This window comes from Stenella coeruleoalba, assembly GCF_951394435.1.
Source record: "Stenella coeruleoalba genome assembly, chromosome: X".
Classification (NCBI taxonomy): domain Eukaryota; kingdom Metazoa; phylum Chordata; class Mammalia; order Artiodactyla; family Delphinidae; genus Stenella; species Stenella coeruleoalba.
The window spans coordinates 82,973,268-82,993,112 of record NC_137152.1 but is presented as its reverse complement, the minus strand read 5'-3'; the positions used below and the strand labels follow the sequence as shown (position 1 = coordinate 82,993,112).

General features: G+C 38.8%; 1 pseudogene across 1 annotated transcript; it reads right to left on the bottom strand.

Annotated features, from left to right (window-relative positions):
• Positions 1–1,355: 1,355 nt before the first annotated feature.
• Positions 1,356–19,434, bottom strand: LOC307180883 (melanoma antigen preferentially expressed in tumors-like; annotated as a pseudogene). Its single transcript, XR_013831750.1, has 4 exons — positions 19,329–19,434; positions 4,809–5,107; positions 3,753–4,354; positions 1,356–2,926 (listed from the first exon to the last, which is right to left on the bottom strand). The product of XR_013831750.1 is annotated as a melanoma antigen preferentially expressed in tumors-like (transcript).
• Between the last annotated feature and the right edge of the window lie 411 nt (positions 19,435–19,845).

Sequence of the window (19,845 nt, the reverse complement as noted above, 5' to 3'; positions counted from 1 at the left end):
AGTGTGGGTACCTTTTATTTCTTTTTTTGTCTGATTGCTGTGGTTAGGACTTCCAATACTATGTTAAATATAAGTGGTGAGAGTGGGCATCCTTACCTTGTTCCTGAATTTAGTGGAAAGTCTTTCAGCTTTTCGCCATTCACTATGATGTTGGCTGTGGGTTTGTCGTAAATGCCCTTATCATGTTGAGACATGTTCCCTCTATACACACTTTGTTGAGAGTTGTTGTCATGAACGGATGTTCAATTGTGTCAAAAGAGTTTCCTGCCTCTATTGAGATAATCATGTGATTTTTATCTTTCATTTTGTTGATGTGGTGTCTCACACTGATTGATTTGCAAATGTTGAATCTTTCTTGTGACCCTGGAATAAATCCTACGTGATTTATGGTGTATGGTCCTTTTGATATATTGTTGGATTTGCTTTGCTAATATTTTGTCCAGGACCTTTTCATTTGTATTAATCGAAGATATTGCCCTCTCATTTCCTTTTTCTGTAGTGTCTTTGTCTGACTTTGGTGTCAGGGTATCGGTGGCCTTGTTGCATTCTTATTTTATGATGTCTTTGAAATGCCATGTGTTATCATTTCAACAAAGCAACAACATATACAATTCATTTAACACGTTTATCTTTCTAAGTCAGAAATGCAGTAGCAAAATGGAGGTAACAACAAGTTATTAACTATTTTTATTAATTATTAATTAAGTTTTACATTATTTTCTGTTTTTGAAATGCAGTTTATCACTTCAACATGTAAGCAATAAGAAAAAATAATTGTAAAAAATTTTTTACTGAGTCTTTAAAATGTGTGTGCTATCATTTCAACAAGGAAACAATGTAAACAACACTCATTACTTTTACATTCTTCTTTCTTACTAAGTCTTTAAACTACAATCTGTTTTCACATCAACAATGAAAATGCAATCTGTTTTCATTTCAACAAGGAAACACTATACACAAAATACTGATTATTTTTTCCATTCTTTTCTGTTATCGTTGACATTTTCTATGTTACCATTTCAACATATAAACAGTAGGAACAACCTATTAACTTTATTTTCTCTCAATTAGTCTTTGGAATGCAATGTTTTATCATGTTGATATGTAAACATATAAACACGTAATTATTATAACATTTTTCTTACTAAGTCTTTGAAATACAATGCTATCATTCTAACATGTAACTATATAAAGAATTTAATTTACATTCTTTTATCTTTACTGTCTTTGATATGGAGTATGTTATCATTTCATCATGTAAACAATACACGTAAATTATCAATTAGTCTACATCCTTTGTTTCTTACTAATTCTTGGATACACAGAGAACATTCAACACCTAGGGTACATCACATTTGAGATTAGCCAAATTTCTAGAGTTCAGAAGCCACATATGGTTAGTGGGCACCATACTGAGCAGTGCAACTCTAGTGGAGGGGCAGAGGGAGCAAATACATATGTAACAATGTGTACCATGAAGGAAATATGCATGGTACCTTAAGCAAAAGCAGCAGCAGAATAAATCTGCTTAAATGGGGAAGTAAGAGAAAACCTATCTGAGGAGGTAACATTTAAGCCATGACCTGAGGCCTGAGCAGCTACCCAACAGCACAAAAAGACCAGTATCATTTGAGCAGACTATGTGAGGGGAAAAAGTGAGAAAAATACTGTGTTATGGGGGAATAAATAATTTCCCAAGTCTTCCACGAAAGAGTAGAGAAACTGATAAATCATAGGAATGTCTACACTCTGAGTGAGATCAGGGACTTTATCTTTCTTAGCACCTGGAAAAGTACCTAAATCATAACAGATACTTGGTGAATGTGTGTGGAATAAGGAATAACTGAGCCAGGGGTCTGAGACCTGGGAAATCAGGTAGCAATATGCTGATGAAGATACCAGTAGGTAGTTGACATTTGTTTGTTTGTTTCCTTTTAGTTGCATACGGTTTCTCATAAGCCACCTGAGGAAATCAGAAATACAAGAAGTTTGCAGGTCCCTAGAGGGTAAAATTATTCAACAACTACCACCTCTAGGAAGAGTTTCAATTGATCTGACTTGTGTCAAGTGCCCATAAATGGATAAGTGAACCAATCAGTGTGGATAAGGAAATGATGTACCATGACTGGGTCAGCTTACGTCACATACCCAACACTGTGGATAGTAACCAGAAAATGTAGAGGGCAGTGGGCAAGAGATCCAGCGGACATTTCAAATTCCTCTATTTCCTTTTTAAAGTTCTTCTTTTATAGAGATCAGTTTACATATCCAGTGTTCCTAACCCCAGTTTCCTAGAACAGTAGAACTTTATATATGTGTCTCTACAAACTTGGGTTTCAGGCAAGAAAAAAAAAAAAGTGAACACTTTCATGGCCACACATCGTGTTGAAACACCTCCCTGTGCTGTGGAAATCACTCTAAACAACTGACCCATTTCATGTCATTCCTCTGTGCCCCGTGCAGCATCGCTTCCAACTGAGCCTGAACTTCAGCAAGTTTCTGTCGGTCCAAACGGTCATGAAAAATCCATTCCTCGTAGCAATGGACAGGGACAGGATAAATCACATACTTCAGCTTCATCAAGGAAGTCAAGTGCTGCAGAAGGCTCTTGAGCACAGGCATTGTAATGGGATTGAAGGCAAAGCTAAGGACATGGAGCTGAGTACAGTGGCTCAGGGCTGGGATGACGGCAGAGAGAGTAGAATCAGTTATCATACAATTGCTTATCACCAGATGTTGCAGGGTGCTTGAGACCTTCTCCAGCAGAGCCTGGAAGGGCTCATAAACTTCTGAGAAGATGTGGTTGTTACTGAGACTCAATACCCTTAGGTGGGTGGCCTGAGAGCTCTGGGACAGGACAGTGACATCTCTGTGAGAAAGCTGACAGTGAGGTAGATACAGTGAATCCAACTGAGGTGGCACAACTCTACAGAGAGAAAAATGTAAGGTTATTTCAGAAGAATGAGGGCAATGAGCCCCAAATTTTAGGTACCTAAGGCTCTAGAGTAAACTACTGTGTTCATGGTTTGCAATAAGTGGTTAACAATGTGGACTTTGGGATCAGACCTTATAGATTTGTGACCCTGAGAAAGTTACTTTACCACTCTGAGGTACAGGGTTTTAATCTTGAAAACGTGCACAGCAGTCATTATTATACAGAATTGCGGGAAAGATTAAGTGAAGAAATTGCATGCACTTAGTATATACGACATAATCAGTGTTGGATCTGATTCACTTATTTGGCGAGGATGGGTCTGGGAAAACAGCCAACTGAGGGTTTCCTTTGACTAGTACCCAGATGACAAGCTCTCCATTCAGGGTGTAAGCCTGGGGGGAAATACAGGAGCAAAATTATCTGGCAGTGTTAACTATTGGGGCCCATCCATGGGCATGTGCATTAGTCCTATAGCTTAATGTTTCTCCATCTGAATGCCTCCCCTTCCTCTCTAGAGAGCTGTAAAATCCAATAGGAGAAGAATTGAGTCTTCTTCACCAATATATTTACAGACTTCTTTTAGGGTCTGCCCACAGTCACTGAATGAATGAATGAGCACAGCTTCCTTTTCTAACCTCATCTTCTGCTCAACATAAGGTACCCCTCTCTCCCCCAGCTATGTTCAAACTCCCAGCAGTGCCTATGCTGAGGCAAAGAGAGAAATGGATTACAAGGAGCTTAGGAAGATCCAAGCATGGTCTCTTCTGTGTTAACAATGAGGTGATCAGGGAACCCAGGTTCCTCCCCACCCCCTCACCTGAGCAGTTTGTGCAGTTGATCTGTGAGGCAGAAGAAAGACAAGCTGAGCTCCTGGAGATGGTCCAGCCGCTCAAGGCAGAGGAGAAAAGATCTGAAGTTCCTTCTCTTAAAAGATTTAAAGGGGATGTTACACAGAGTAAGGCTGTTCAGGTGGATCACCTGAGCCAAAAGGGTGACGACTTCACTCAGATTAGCCTGATCCATTTCCAGGTTCTCAATGCACCCCAGATCCAGAAACTGCAGGATACTTTTGTGCCCAGACATTCTATCGATTTGCAAATCTCTGCAGCAGACGTGCAAGGACCCAACGTTCTGCTGAATCTTACTACAAAGGAAAGAAAGAAATTGCTCTGTTCTCAAGGTACTATTGAGGGAAATATCCACTAGTAATTCCATGGGTTCCTGAGCTGACTGAGGCTCAGACCCAGAATTACCAATCCCGAGGCACCTGACTCTATGCTGAGCTTCTTCTATCTTAAGGATAGAGTGCTGAGAGTAAATGCATGACTTAAAACAGAAAGGGAATGCGGTCTCAATCTCAGAGCATATTGTCTCACAGTCCAGGTCACGTCTTAATCTAGGATCCTCAGTTTGGGCCCCCTGTAAGGAAAGGAAGAGACAGAACACATGAGAGATAGCTGATTTTAATATAACCCAGCAAGATCAATGATGAGAAGCAGGGACAGAACACTTTAACCCCGGTTTTCACTTCATTGCCATTCACCAAGAAGTTCTTTCCACACAAATGCAGCGTCTTTCATCCTTTCCTCACCCCCTCCTTCACCTCCGGTCTTTCCCTGTCTCAATGCCCATATTCCACTTCTGTGTAATCACACTCAAATCCATTCATAGTATCCTCAAACACCTCTATTCTATAATCAACACTCTAAGGCAATAGAGTCCCAAAGGTGACCCCAAGTGCTGACCGACAGCTCTGCAAAGACTGCAGTATTCACCATTGGCTACTGTTGGGAGACCGTTAAGTATTCCCCTGCCCCAGGATACAGCATACACTCCTGCTTACTCCCTGTGTCTCTACTGGTCATAGTCTTACCAAGAGGAAGAGTTCTGGGCAGGGAGGATCTGCAGACCATCAATCATGGCTTCCAAGATGTCATAATATGACTCCTGTGTGTTCAATGACCCATTATGGAGAAAGCGAAAAGGCCAAACCCTAACCGTTGCCTTTATATCATCCTATGCCCACCCAAGAAGGCAGCGTTGAACAATGGAACAAAGAGGTCTTTTGGGATTTTGTCCAGGGCATGGATAGCTGCAGGCTCATTATTCAGCAGACTCTTTGCAGCAAGCTCAAGGAGGGTGACTGTGGTCTTTTGGTCCATCTTCAAAAACCTGCTTCAGAGTGGAGAATTTTTAGAAATCCTGAGAAGGTATCTATAGGCACTTGTTTGCTTCCAGGGTTAGCTATGGACAAAATAATTATTGAATAAGAATGTGGTGAATCATAGGGCCAACTCAAGTGACCTCTACTATAGGATTAGAATGAAAATGGACTTCTGTGTATATTTCATTAAATCTGTGTAGACACACACACACACGCACATGCACACACACACACACACACACACATACACAGACACACACTTACATGAGATAAAGTGCCATTAGAAATCAGAGGTAAGTTAGCAGAAGACAATGCTGACCACCTAGCTGCCTTCCTCAAATTATTTCCTCCTGAGGAGCTTCAAGATGGCAGAAGAGTAAGACGTGGTGATCACCTTCCTCCCCACAAATATAGCAGAAATACATCTACATGTGGAACAACTCCTACAGAACACCTACTGAATGTTGCCAGAAGTCCTCAGACCTCCCAAAAGGCAAGAAACTCCCCAAGGACCTGGGTAGGGTAAAAGAAAAAATAAAAAACAGAGACAAAAGGATAGGGATGGGACCTGCACCAGTGGGAGGGAATTCTGAAGGAGGAAAGGTTTCCACACACTAGGAAGCCCCTTTGTGGGCAGAGACTGCAGGTGGTGGAGCGGGGAAGCTTCAGAGCCACGGAGGAGAGTGCAGCAACAGGGGTGCGGAGGGCAGAGCTGGGGGATTCCCGCACAGGGGATCGGTGCTGACCAGCACTCACCAGCCTGAGAGACTTGTCTGCTCACCCGCCTGGGCGGGCGGAGGCTGGGACCTGAGGCTCGGGCTTTTTAGGTCGGACCCCAGGGAAAAAACTGGGGTTGACTACATGACCACAGCCTGAAGGGGGGTAGTGTGCCACGGCTAGCAGAGAGGGGCTCTGGGAAAACGTCTGGAGCTGCCGAAGAGACAAGAGACTTTTTCTTGCCTCTTTGTTTCGTGGTGTGCCAGGAGAGGGGATTAAGAGCGCTGCTTAAAGGAGCTCCAGAGAAGGACACGAAGAAATAGTTAATCAAGTCCAGGAAGCACAGAGAGTCCCATACAGGATAAATCCAAGGAGAAACACGCCAAGACACATATTAAGCAAACTATCAAAAATTAAACACAAAGAACAAATATTAAAAGCAGCAAGGGAAAAACGACAAGTAACACATAAGGGAATTCCCATAAGATAAATAGCTGATCTTCCAGCAGAAACTCTGCAAGCCAGAAGGGAGTGGCAGGACATATTTAAAGTGATGAAAGAGAAAAACTACAACCAAGATTACTCTACCCAACAAGGATCTCATTCAGATGTGAAGGAGAAATTAAAAACTTTACAGACAAGCAAAAGCTAAGAGAATTCAGCAGCACCAAACCAGCTTTACAACAAATGTTAAAGGAACTTCCCTAGGCAAGAATCACAAGAGAAGGAAAAGACATACAATAAAAAAAAAAGAACCCAAAAGAATTAACAAAATGGCAACAGGAACATACATATCGATAATTACCTTAAATGTAAATGGATTAAATGCTCCAACCAAAAGACATAGATTGGCTGAATGGATGTAAAAACAAGACCCATATATATGCTGTCTACAAGAGACCCTCTTCAGACCTAGGGACACATACAGACTGAAAGTGAGAGGATGGAAAAAGATACTCCATGCAAATGTAAATAAAAAGAAAGCTGGAGTAGCAATTCTCATATCAGACAAAATAGACTTTAAAACAAAGACTATTACAAGAGACAAAGAAGGACACTACATACTGATCAAGGGATCTATCCAAGAAGAAGATATAACAATTGTAAATATTTACGCACCCAACATAGGAGCTTGTCACTACATAAGGCAAATACTAACAGCCATAAAAGGGGAAATCAACAGTAACCCAAGCATAGTAGGGGACTTTAACACCCCACTTTCACCAATAGACAGATCATCCAAAATGAAAATAAATAAAGAAAAACAAGCTTTAAATTATACATTAAACAAGATGGACTTAATTGATATTTATAGGACATCCCATCCAAAAAGAACAAAATACACATTCTTCTCAAGTGCTCATGGAACATTCTCCAGGATAGATCATATCTTAGGTCACAAATCAAGCCTTGGTAAATTTAAGAAATTTATAATCGCATCAAGTATCTTTTCCGACCACAATGCTACGAGACTAGATAGCAATTACAGAAAAATATGTGTAAGAAATACAAACACATGGAGGCTAAACAATACACTACTAAATAACCAAGAGATCACTGAAGAAATCAAAGAGGAAATCAAAAAATACCTAGAAACAAATGACAATGAAAACACGACTACCCAAACCTATGGTATGCACCATAAGCACTTCTAGGAGGGAAGCTTATAGCAATACAATCCTACCTCAAGAAACAAGAAACATCTCAAATAAACAAACTAATATTACACATAAAGCAACAGAGAAAGAAGAACAACAACAAAAATAAAACCCACACTTAGCAGAAGGAAAAAAATCATAAAAATCAGATCAGAAATAAATGAAAAAGAAATGAAGGAAACGATAACAAAGATCAATAAAACTAAAAGCTGGTTCTTTGAGAAGATAAACAAAATTGCTAAACCATTAGCCAGACCCATCAAGAAAAAATGGGAGAAGACTCAAATCAATAGAATTAGAAATGAAAAAGGAGAAGTAACAACTGACACTGCAGAAATACAAAGGATCATGCGAGATTACTACAAGCAACTCTATGCCGATAAAATGGACAACCTGGAAGAAATGGACAAATTCTTAGAAATGCACAACGTTCCGAGACTGAACCAGGAAGAAATAGAAAATATGAACAGACCAATCACAATCACTGAAATTGAAACTGTGATTAAAAATCTTCCAAAAAACAAAAACCCAGGACCAGATGGATTCCCAGGCAAATTATATCAAACATTTAGAGAAGAGCTAACGCCTATCCGTCTCAAACTCTTCCAAAATATAGCAGTGGGAGGAACACTCCCACACTCATTCTACGAGGCCACCATCACTCTGATACTAAAAACAGACAAAGATGTCACAAAGAAAGAAAACTACAGGCCAATATCACTGATGAACATAGATGAAAAATCCTAAAGAAAATCCTAGCTAACAGAATCTAACAGCACATTAAAAGGATCATACACCATGATCAAGTGGGGTTTATCTCAGGAATGCAAGGATTCTTCAGTATATGCAAATTAATTAACGTGATACACCATATTAACAAACTGAAGGAGAAAGCCCATATGATCATCTCAATAGATGCAGAGAAAGCTTTCGAGAAAATTCAACACCTATTTATGAAAAACACCCTCCAGAAAGTAGGCATAGAAGGAACTTTCCTCAACATAACGAAGGCCATATATGACAAATCCACAGCCAACATCGTCCTCAATGGTGAAAAACTGAAAGCATTTCCACTAAGATCAGGAACAAGACAAGGTTGCCCACTCACACCACTATTTTTCAACATAGCTTTGGAAGTTTTAGCCATAGCAATCAGAGAAGAAAAAGAAATAAAAGGAATCCAAATTGGAAAAGAAGAAGTAAAGCTGTCACTGTTGCAGATGACATGATACTATACATAGAGAATCCTAAAGATGCTACCAGAAAACTACTAGAGCTAATCAATGGATTTGGTAAAGTATGAGGATACAAAATGAATGAACAGAAATCTCTGGCATTCCTATACACTAATGATGAAAAATCTAAAAGAGAAATTAATGAAACACTCCTATTTACCATTGCCACAAAAAGAATAAAATATCTAGGAAAAAACCTACCTAAGAAGACAAAAGACCTGTATGCAGAAAATTATAAGACACTGATGAAAGCAATTAAAGATGATATAAATAGATGGAGAGATATACCATGTTCTTGGATTGGAAGAATCAACATTGTGAAAATGACTCTACTACCCAAAGTTATCTACAGAATCAATGCAATTCCTATCAAACTACCATTGGCATTTTTCACAGAACTAGAACAAAAAATTTCGCCATTTGTATGGAAACACAAAAGACACCGAATAGGCATAGCAATCTTGAGAATGAAAATTGGAGCTGGAGGAATCAGGATCCCTGACTTCAGACTACACTACAAAGCTACAGTAATCAAGACAGTATGGTACTGGCACAAAAACAGAAATATAGATCAATGGAACAGGATAGAAAGTCCAGAGATAAACCCATGCACATATGGTCACAGTATCTTTGATAAAGGAGACAGGAATGTACAGTGGAGAAAGGATAGCCTCTTCAATATGTGGTGCTGGGAAAATTGGACAGGTACATGTAAAAGTATGAAATTAGAACACTCCCTAACACCATACACAAAAATAAACTCAAAAGGGATTAAAGACTTAAATGTAAGGCCAGAAACTATAAAACCCTTGAAAGAAAACAGGCAGAACGCTCTATGACATACATCACAGCAAGATCCGTTTTGACCCATCTCCTAGAGAAATGGAAATAAAAACAAAAATAAACAAATGGGACCTAATGAAACTTAAAAGCTTTTGCACAGCAAAGGAAACCACAAACAAGACAAAAAGAGAACCCTCAGAATGGTAGAAAGTATTTGCAAATGAAGCAATTGACAAAGGATTAATCTCCAAAATTTACATGCAGCTCATGCAGCTCAATAACAACAACAACAACAAAAAAACCATTCCAATGCAAAAATGGGCAGAAGACCTAAATAGACATTTCTCCAAAGAAGATATACAGATTGCCAACAAACACATGAAAGAATGCTCAACATTATTAATCATTAGAGAAATGCAAATCAAAACTACAACGTGATATCATCTCACACTGGTCAGAATGGCCATCATCAAAAAATCTACAAGCAATAAATGCTGGAGAGGGTGTGGAGAAAAGGGAAAACTTGCACTATTGGTGGGAATGAAAAATGATACAGCCACTATGGAGAACAGTATGGAGGTTCTTTAAAAAATTAAAAATAGAACTACCATACAACCCAGCAATCCCACTACTGGGCATATATCCTGAGAAAAGGTCATGAAGTACCTAGGGGTAAGACGGGAATAAAGACACAGACCTACGAGAGCATGGAGTTTAGGATATAGGGAAGGGGAATGGTAAGCTGTGACAAAGTGAGAGAATGGCATGGACATATATACTCTACCAAACGTAAAATAGGTAGCTAGTGGGAAGCAGCCGCGTAGCACAGGGAGATCAGCTAGGTGGTCTGTGACCACCTAGAGGGGTGGGAACGGGAGGCTGGGAGGGAGGGAGATGCAAGAGGGTAGAGATATGGGAACATATGTATATGTATAACTGATTCACTTTGTTAGAAAGCAGAAAGTAACACACCATTGTAAAGCAATTATCCTCCAATAAAGATGTTAAAATAAATAAATAAATAAATAAAAATTTACAAATAGGGGCAAAACCAGATTTGACACACACAGAAAAGGAAATGTCAATGTGACCACACAGGCAGAGGTTGTTTTGATGTGACCACAAGCCAAAGGATGCTGGCAGCCACAAGAAGCTGAAAGAAGCAAGAATGGATTCTCTCCTGGAGCCTCCAGAAGGAAAACAGCCCTGCCAACACATTGATTTCAGCTCAGTGATATTGATTTCAGACTTGGCTTCCAGAACTATGAAAGAATAAATTTCTGTCATTTCAAGCCACCAAAAATAATACAATAAAATAGACAAAGAAAAAAGAAAAAAAAAGAAAATGGTCGGAAGAACCTAGGGGTAAGACGGGAATAAAGATGCAGACCTACTAGAGGCTGGACTTGAGGATACGGGGAGGGGGAAGGGCGAGCTGGGATAAAGTGAATGTCAGGGACATATATACACTACCAAACGTAAAATAGATCGCTAGTGAGAAGCAGCTGCATAACACAGAGAGATCAGCTCGGTGCTTTGTGACCATCTAGAGGGGTGGGATAGGGAGGATGGGAGGGAGGGAGATGTAAGAGGGAAGAGATATGGGGACATATGTGTATGTATAGCTGATTCACTTCGTTATAAGGCAGAAACTGACAAACCATTGTAAAGCAATTATACTCTAATAAAGATGTTAAAAAAATTATTTTCTCCCAAAAGGATACAAACCAATAAGAAGGAAAATGTACATCTACACAAAAGCCACACCCTCATCAGTATTTTAAAATGGAGAAGGCCAAAAATTCAAAAGAATTGTGAGTAAAAAAAGAAAAATGAATCCTGGCATAAGATTTGTCACACTCCCATTGCTAGGCTTTGTGGAAAACAAAATGACAGACCAAGAAAAGCTGCCAAGAGAGAGGAAAGAAGATGGAAAAGGGCTGAAAGCTGATCTAAAACTACAGCAGAAGGACTAAGCCCAGAATAAATCTAAAAATACCAAAAAGGTGTCCTAGAATATGAGAGCCCGGACTACAGGGAAGGCACTCCAAAATCGGAGCTTATGAAGGGACAGGGATGATTTAAAGTGCAGTCTTTGAAAGATATAACTCTTAGGGAAGAATAAAGGCAAAGAGTTAGGGAGAAGCATCCGTTGGCGCTTGGGTAATGATGGAGAAAATAAACAAAAGGGGAAAATTAAGGATCTTGCAAGACATAAGAGAACCGCAAAATCAGAGCACTCAGGACTTCTCCCTTCATCACCAAAACAAACAAACAAAATAAAAAGGATCTGGTCTTTGCTATACTAAGAAAATTTCACATTATTAAATTAGGAATCTTGTCGAAAAAACCAATATCATACAGATGAACAGAATGAAGGGAATTCCATACAAAACTTTGTAAAAAAAATAGATGAGGGAACAAAAGTGCATAGATATTAAACAACCATGAAGGAGAAAAAGACTGGAAGTCAACACTCCAAACAAAATTAATTATACTCAAGCAAGCATTGGAGGATATGAAACCCACCTTAAATAGAATATTTAAAAAAATCAAAAGACAGAGATTGACTAAAAAGAAAGGCTGAAGCATAGATTTCATAACCAACTTGGGTGTCCTTTAAATATCACAGCCTACAGAAAAAGTTTTGAACTTGCAGAAACAGGAAATTCTGCACCCCTCAGCCCTTGCTAAGGAAGCAGTCTGCAAACTGGCCCACTGAACCAAACCCAGCCCACTGCTTGATGTTGTAAATAAAGTTTTATTGGAACAAAGCCATGATCATTCATTTATGTATTGACTATGAATGCTTTTGCACTACAGTAGCAAAGTTGAGTAGAGAGACAGTGACACTGTGACCCAGGAACTTACAATATTTCCTATACTTCTCTTTACAGAATGTTTGCCAAGTAATCTAAAAGAGGAACTGGGATTGTGATCCCACTGAGATGAGATGGAAAACTTCACCAAAATACCTAATGGTGAGTATTTTACATACAATAGTAAAATGAAGGTGGGGGAAAGGGGAGAAGGCTAATGTACAAAAGTTTTATGCTGTGAAAAAAAACACACAGAAACTGTGCAACTAAAAATGAGAGAAGGGATAGAAGTAGAAGAAAATACAACAAACTTTTTATCATAATGCAGTAGGTGAGTGTTAAATGATACTGGAGGAAAAAATGCATAGGCCAGAGAGTAAAGTGTTAAGAAAACAGGTGGTTCAGGATGATTTTAAGAAAGCATTAAACGGGACCAAAACACGTCTTAATGATAAAAGCCAAAACTCACAATGAAGATAAAACCCATAGGAATACTTATGCACCAATAACAAACAAACACCTTTATAAAGGAAAAATGCAATGAGACGTAGATAAAATAATAATAATAACAGGAAACAGTAACAGTAGGAAATTTAATACACCAAACTCAGTCTAAGGCTGATCAAGTCATATAAAAAAAGAGAAAGCTAATCAATAATGTTATATAATGAATATATTCTTGTCAAAAATGGATCATAATTATCTCACAGAGATTAGATAATTGATTTCTATAAAGTAGAAATGGTACAAACAATCCTCTCTAACCCCAATGCAATAAAAGTTAATAACAAAAGTTGAAAACAGAAAGGCCACTCCACCTGAAAAAATTTTTTACAGCTTCTCTTAAAAACTGTTGAATATAAGAGGAGATGCAAACTGAAGTTGTAAAGAAATGTTTTAAAAGAATGACTATGAAAAACTACATATCGGCATCTATGGGATACATTTAGAGTGGTGATCCGAGGCAAATTCACACAGTATGCACTTTTATGAGTAAAAATGGAAGAATGAAGATAAATTAATTAAAGTATGGCCTCAAAAAACGAAAAAAAAAAAACTAGGAAAAAAAGAACAACTAAAGAAAGCAAAACATAAAAGCAGAAATGAATATGATACAAAATAGAAAAACGAAATCTTGTTTTTCAAAACAGACAAACCCCTAGCTGGCTTGATGAAGGAGGAAAGGGAGAGATCACACATAGACAAAATAATAAAAGACAAAGGAGAAATAATCATTGAAACAGAAAAAGGAAGAGATTACTTTGCCAACATCTATGCAAATAAACTTGAAAATCTATATGAAATAGGTAACTTCCTAGATAAATACAAATTACCAAAATTCTGATTCTAGTGTTAGAAAGCTTAAATTAGGCAATTTTCATAGAAGAAATAAAGTTATTACAGCAATACCCCCAAGAAGCACCTTGCTCAGATGGTTTTACAGGAGAATCCTAGTAAACCATCAAAGATCAAATAGTACCAAAGCTCTATGAGTTATGTAAGAACATTAGAAAGGAAGGAAACTTCCCTAACTTCTTATATGAAGCCAGTAGGATGCTAACAGGTAAAAGGTAGATACCAAAATACTAAATAGAATATTAGCAAACATCCAACAATACATTTAGAAACTAATATACTGTGATCAAGTGCAATTTATTCCATTAATACACGGCTGGCTCTATATTAGGAATTCCATTGATATCATTCACCATCGTCATATAATTAAGGACAAATATCATATGATTAAAACCACAGATGCCAAACAAATCTTTGGGAAACTTCAACACCCATTCATGTTAAGAAAAGAAAAACCTCAAGAAGTGGGAAAGAGGGATGCATTCTTAAGATGATAAAAGATATATAATTAATTCCTCATGCAAGTATTTTATTTAGTGGGGGACTACCAGAGGTTTTCCAATAAGCTCAGGAACAAGAAAAGTATGCCCATTATATCATTCCTGTTCAGTCTTCAACTACAAGCATTAGTCAGTTGACTAGAGAAATCAATTAGATTTCTGAGAATGAATAACAAGAAGTAAAGCCACCTCTGTGTGCAGATGATATTACCGTACACCTGAAAAGCCCTATAGAAACAATGACAGATTGAGTAAAACAATAAGAGAAATCATCAAGGTAGTAGGATATAGAGCTACATACAAAAGTCAATGGTCTTTGTGTGCGCACACACACACAGCTGGAGGACACTTTAGTAGAGAAAATTCCATACACAATAGCAAAAACAAAGCTTAAATGCATAGGAATAAACTTAATGAGAGCAGCTATGCAAGGACAATTTTTAGACACTCCTGAACGACATAGAAGGAAACTTGAATAAGCACAAGGACATTGGTCAATGTTCTTGGATAGAATAACACAACATTAAGAAGATGTCAGTTCTCCCTAAACTAATGTATAAATTTAATATAATCTCAAAAATATCAGCAAATGTTTCTATGGAGTTAGATCAATGGATAATAAAATTAATATTTTTTTAAAAAATCATGCAAGAATAGCCAGGATATAAGTGAAAAAGAAAACCTGTAAGTGGGGAGTAACGATACCAGACATTAAAGCATGCTATAAAGCCTCGGTAATTATAACACTGTGGTACTGGTACATGAGTAGACAAACAGTCCAGTGAAAAAGAATAGAAAACCCAGAAAAACAAGAATAATATATGGAAATTTCAGTATATGATGAAAGGGCATTTAAAAGCACTGAGGCAAATATGGACGTTCAACAAATGATGCTGGAACAAATGAGACATTTGGGAAAAGAATCAGTGTAGATCCATACCACACACCATACACAGAAATAAACTGTAAACGGGTTAGGAATCTAAACAAATGAAACCATAACAAAATCTTTGAGAAAATATGGCAGGACTCTGCTTTAACCTCAGCATAGGGAAAGGCTTTCTAACTGTGACTCAAATTTCCAGAGGCAATGAAAGAAAACAATGATCTATGTGACTACGAAGGATTTTTTTAATGTACGGCAAACACATCATAACTAAGTCAAAAGGTAATTGACAAACTGACATAAAGTATTTGCAGCATGCCTCACGGACAAATGAATAATAGTCCAAGTATATACAGAACTCTCAAGTATTGAAGGACAAAAGGCTAATATTTCTACAGAAAAATGGGAAAAGATATGAACAGATAATACACAAAAATATATAAAACAGTCCTCAAAATATAGAGTCACACTTTCTCATAATTAGACAAGTGCATACTAAGACAATGCCGAGATACCATTTCTCACCTACCACATCAACAAAGGTCACAAAAGTAGGGCAACATGTTCTGTTAGTGAGTCTGTGGGGAAACAGTCAGAGTAGCTAGTGGGAGTGAAAACCAGTACAACCCTTCTGGAGAGAAATTTGGAAATGCCTAACAGAAATACACATGCACTCAACTTTTGGCCCAACAGTACTACTGCTGGGAATAGAGCTTGAAGATCCATTTCCACCAACACAAAAATACTTATGCCTAAGGTTATTCACTGCAGCATTGTTTGTAGTTGCAGAATGTTGAAAACAAGTTAAATGCCCCTACATATGTCAGCCGAGTCCAATGCAGTTGTATAAGAAGAGAAACAAAAACGAAAACAAAAAAACAATGAAGCCCTCTATGGCATAAAGAGTTTTTTTATGGGATGCTGTTAACTGAAAAAGGAAAAGTGCAAAGGAGCATTATAAAATGCCGTCCTTCATTTAATAAACAAGGGAATATAAGAACACATATATGTATCAGTTCATTTGTGCAGAGTAAATACAGGAAAGATTAAACCAGAAACTAACGAGATTGGTTATCTACAGGGGGAGTGTGGGAAATAAGTGGTGAATGGGAGGGGCTTAGAAGGCATGAGGAAAGAGTGACACTTGTCTAATAGATGTTTCTGTGCAGCCCTGACTCTTTGAATCACAGTAATATTTCACATACCCCAGAATTAAATAAAAAATTAAAATCAACTAAGATGTGGGGAGGAGGCAAAGTCAAATACAAACACCAACAAATTAACCTAACTATATTACAAATGAATGTCTTAACCACAGCTGAAGAGGTGAGAAAGAAAATAGCTAAGCTAAGCAACTTAGGGAAATAGTAGTTCTTTGACTGCATCCTCTGAGGCCTAAGACATAAAGAACTGTACACAAACACAAGTTATCAAATCTGTTTCTAACAGGTGTATTGGGTAGCCTTTCTGCAAGTACTTCATGTATATATCAGGAATGAACAAGTAAATAAATATTGAAGATAAGGAGAGCCAGGTGAGACAAAGAAGTTACAAACAAGGCTACAATGGATTAAAATAAGAAGTATCAGTATGAGCTCCTGGCTTTCAATATCTATACATATAGGTAGAGAAATTGAGAAGTATCTGTAAGCATGAGTATATACATACAATATATTTCCTTCATTTGTGGACGGAGAGGGAGGACTTAGCAGCAATGAAACCGCAATAGCAATGAACACACACTGAGATATTGGTTTCCAAATGTCATTTTCCAAGAAAAGGAAACATGGCTCTTTGCAGAAGTGTTTTGATTTCAGGGCCGTGGTGGGGACAAAAACACAAGATGAACAGGAATACCTTACAATGCCAGCAAGGAAGTACACAAAAAAGGATCAGGTCATGCTGAAAGAACACAGACCCCACCAAAAGGAGCTTGCAGTCACCAAAGCTGGAACAATTCAAGAAACTAAATAATGATTTAATTTGATTATAAGTCACAATATAACATAGTTATTCATGATTCAATACTGACAAATAATTTGATTAGCTATTTGATTCATTAATTTGAAATAAAAAAAGTTTTATAAACAACTTGAAAATTTATAAATAAATAAATGGGGGAGAAAAGACAGTTCTTCAGAATTCCAATGAACCAATGTAGTAGGAAAAAGGAAATAGAAAGTCACCATTAAGTCATAATTGTTGTAGGCAAGATCAACAGATGGATTTTAAAAGTCGTGAATAACAGTCTGAGAAGAAATAGGATATTTTCATGGTCTGAAAGTATTTCCTACACGATATTTAGTACTTACAAATAGGAAAACAGTACTATTACAATGGAGCAACACAGTTGTCCCTACCTTAATCAAGTGTTGCAATTGAATATCATCATTAATACAACATATGGACATCATGTACCCCCCCACATGATGCTTGGAGCAAGGAACAGAATTGCTTTTGCAGCGCCGCGGTATAAGACCTAAAGTTAAGGCACAGTGACATGTATGCCTTGACATTTGGGGAAAACCCAGAGGGTCTCAAATGGACGAACCACAAGTACCCATTCCCCTTTTGTGCTCCCGGGAGGAAGGTCCCCTAGCCAAAGAACCAGCCTTATCATGGGAAATAGCCACAGTGCCTGCTCGCCCCTGACTATCAGGTTTCAGTTCCCTACCAGCTCACAGAAGCATTCAAACAAGCCAATCACATCCTCCCATGTGAACCAAGGGTCACCTCGTCCTCTTGCTACTACAGACTGCCCCCCACAGCCCCTGCTTGTTCACTCTCTTCCAGAGAATGTCTCCTGTGGGGCTCTACCTGGCCAGTGGTGTCCTCCTCCCCAGGCTGTGAGTAAACGTTACTAATAAGCTGCCATGGGTAGTATCTGTCCAGTGTCAGGTGTCGTGTGTTCAGCCACCCCCATAACACTAGGGTGGAAATTCCTCCATCACCAATGGGGTGAAGGGGAGGAGAATAAAACAGGTATTGTTGCCAAAAATGTATAAGTTCAATCAAATCACAAGAACACATCAGACAAACCCAAGTTGACACACATTCTATAAAATACCTGACCAGTATCTTCAAAAGCGTCAAGATTGGGAAACACCCAGAAAGCTTAAGGAACTGTCAGCCTGGAGGAGACTAAGGAGAAATGATGGCCAAATGCAATGGGGGATCCAGAACGGGATGCTGGAATAGAAAAATGAGATTACTGGGACAAATGGTGAAATTCAAATAAAGTATGTAGATTAGTTAATAGTACTGCATCTATGTTAATTTTTTAATTTTGATACGTTTTTCTATGGCTATATAAGATGTTAACATTAGGGAAATCTGGGTGAAGGCTTTCTATACTATTTGCAAAGTTTCTGTGAGCCTAAAATTATTTCAAAATAAAGAATTAAAAAAAAATTCAGGGCTTTCCTGGTGGCACAGTGGCTTAGAGTCCGCCTGCTGATGCAGGGGACACGGGTTCATGCCCCGGTCTGGGAAGATCCCACATGCCATGGAGCAGCTAGGCCAGTGAGTCATGGCCACTGAGCCTGCGCGTCCAGAGCCTGTGCTCCACAACGGGAGAGGCCACAACAGTGAGAGGCCCGCGTACCGCAAAAAAAAAAAAAGAAAAAGAATTCAATGGTTAAAGGAATGGTTATTGTATAAACGACACTGTTTAATAATAGTTTAATTGAAATATGGTTAGGAGGATGGATATATGCTCGTGCTGCATCATACATTAAAAAGCTATTTCAAACTGCTTTAGAGAGCCCATTAAAATAAATGAAAGTGCAGTTATCTCCAAGATGTAGATGAGTATTTATCTGCTTTTCAGAAGATAAACATTTTAAGTATGAAAGCAATGAAATACCATATATATATATATATAGAGAGAGAGAGAGAGAGAGAGAGAGACACCAGAGAGAGAGACAGGGAGAGGTGGGGGAGGGAGGAGAGAGAGACATACATTTCAATCCTTACAATTTAAAGTCTGAGATATCAAAACTAACCACAAACAAAACTGAGGTGCAAAGGTGAAATACAATTTTTTTTTTAAGAAGCGGAAGGCTGATTGAGGGATTTTAAAGAGAGAGCAGGAAATGATTAGCCACACAACTGAAGCGAACCTCAGCTGAGGAAAGAGGAACCCACGGAGCGTGGACAGTGGACCCAGCAATCCGTTCCATTGCCTTTCTTATTAACCCCCAAACCTTGATCCTGGGTAATTTAATTTAGGTCAATAGAGGCGTAATTTACAGGAAGAATGCTGTTGTAATTTACCTGATTGGAACAAGAGTTGGAAAAAACTTCAGCTGTCCAAGACCCCAGCAGTAGGAGCAGGTTCCTCCCTCTCCAGAGCTCGGAGCGGAGAAGCCTCAGTGTTTCCAGAACTGGGCGTCTTAACGGTTCCCTCTCAAAGTTAAGCTCGCCGGAAAAGGACTTGGATTGGTGCAGCTCAGGTCATGTGACCCTCTATCACTCAATCTACTCTGTACTGGGAGGAGGGGCCGGATTCCCGACCCCACCCAGAGGGACCAAGGGGAGAGAGCCTTATGTGTGAGAGGGTTCTTCTCAGGCGCCAGCGCCACCCTCTGACATCTCCTTGTCACAGTGTCTTTCCTTGTCGCCTGGGCACTGCCTGGCCAGGGTTTCTGCCAGGCCGGGTCTCAAACCTAGAGAATTGATGTCCAAATTGATAGTCTACACAACAGAGGGTGTGAACTTAAAAATGAGTGGCGGGCTTCCCTGGTGGCGCAGTGGTTGAGAGTCCGCCTGCTGATGCAGGGGACCCGGGTTC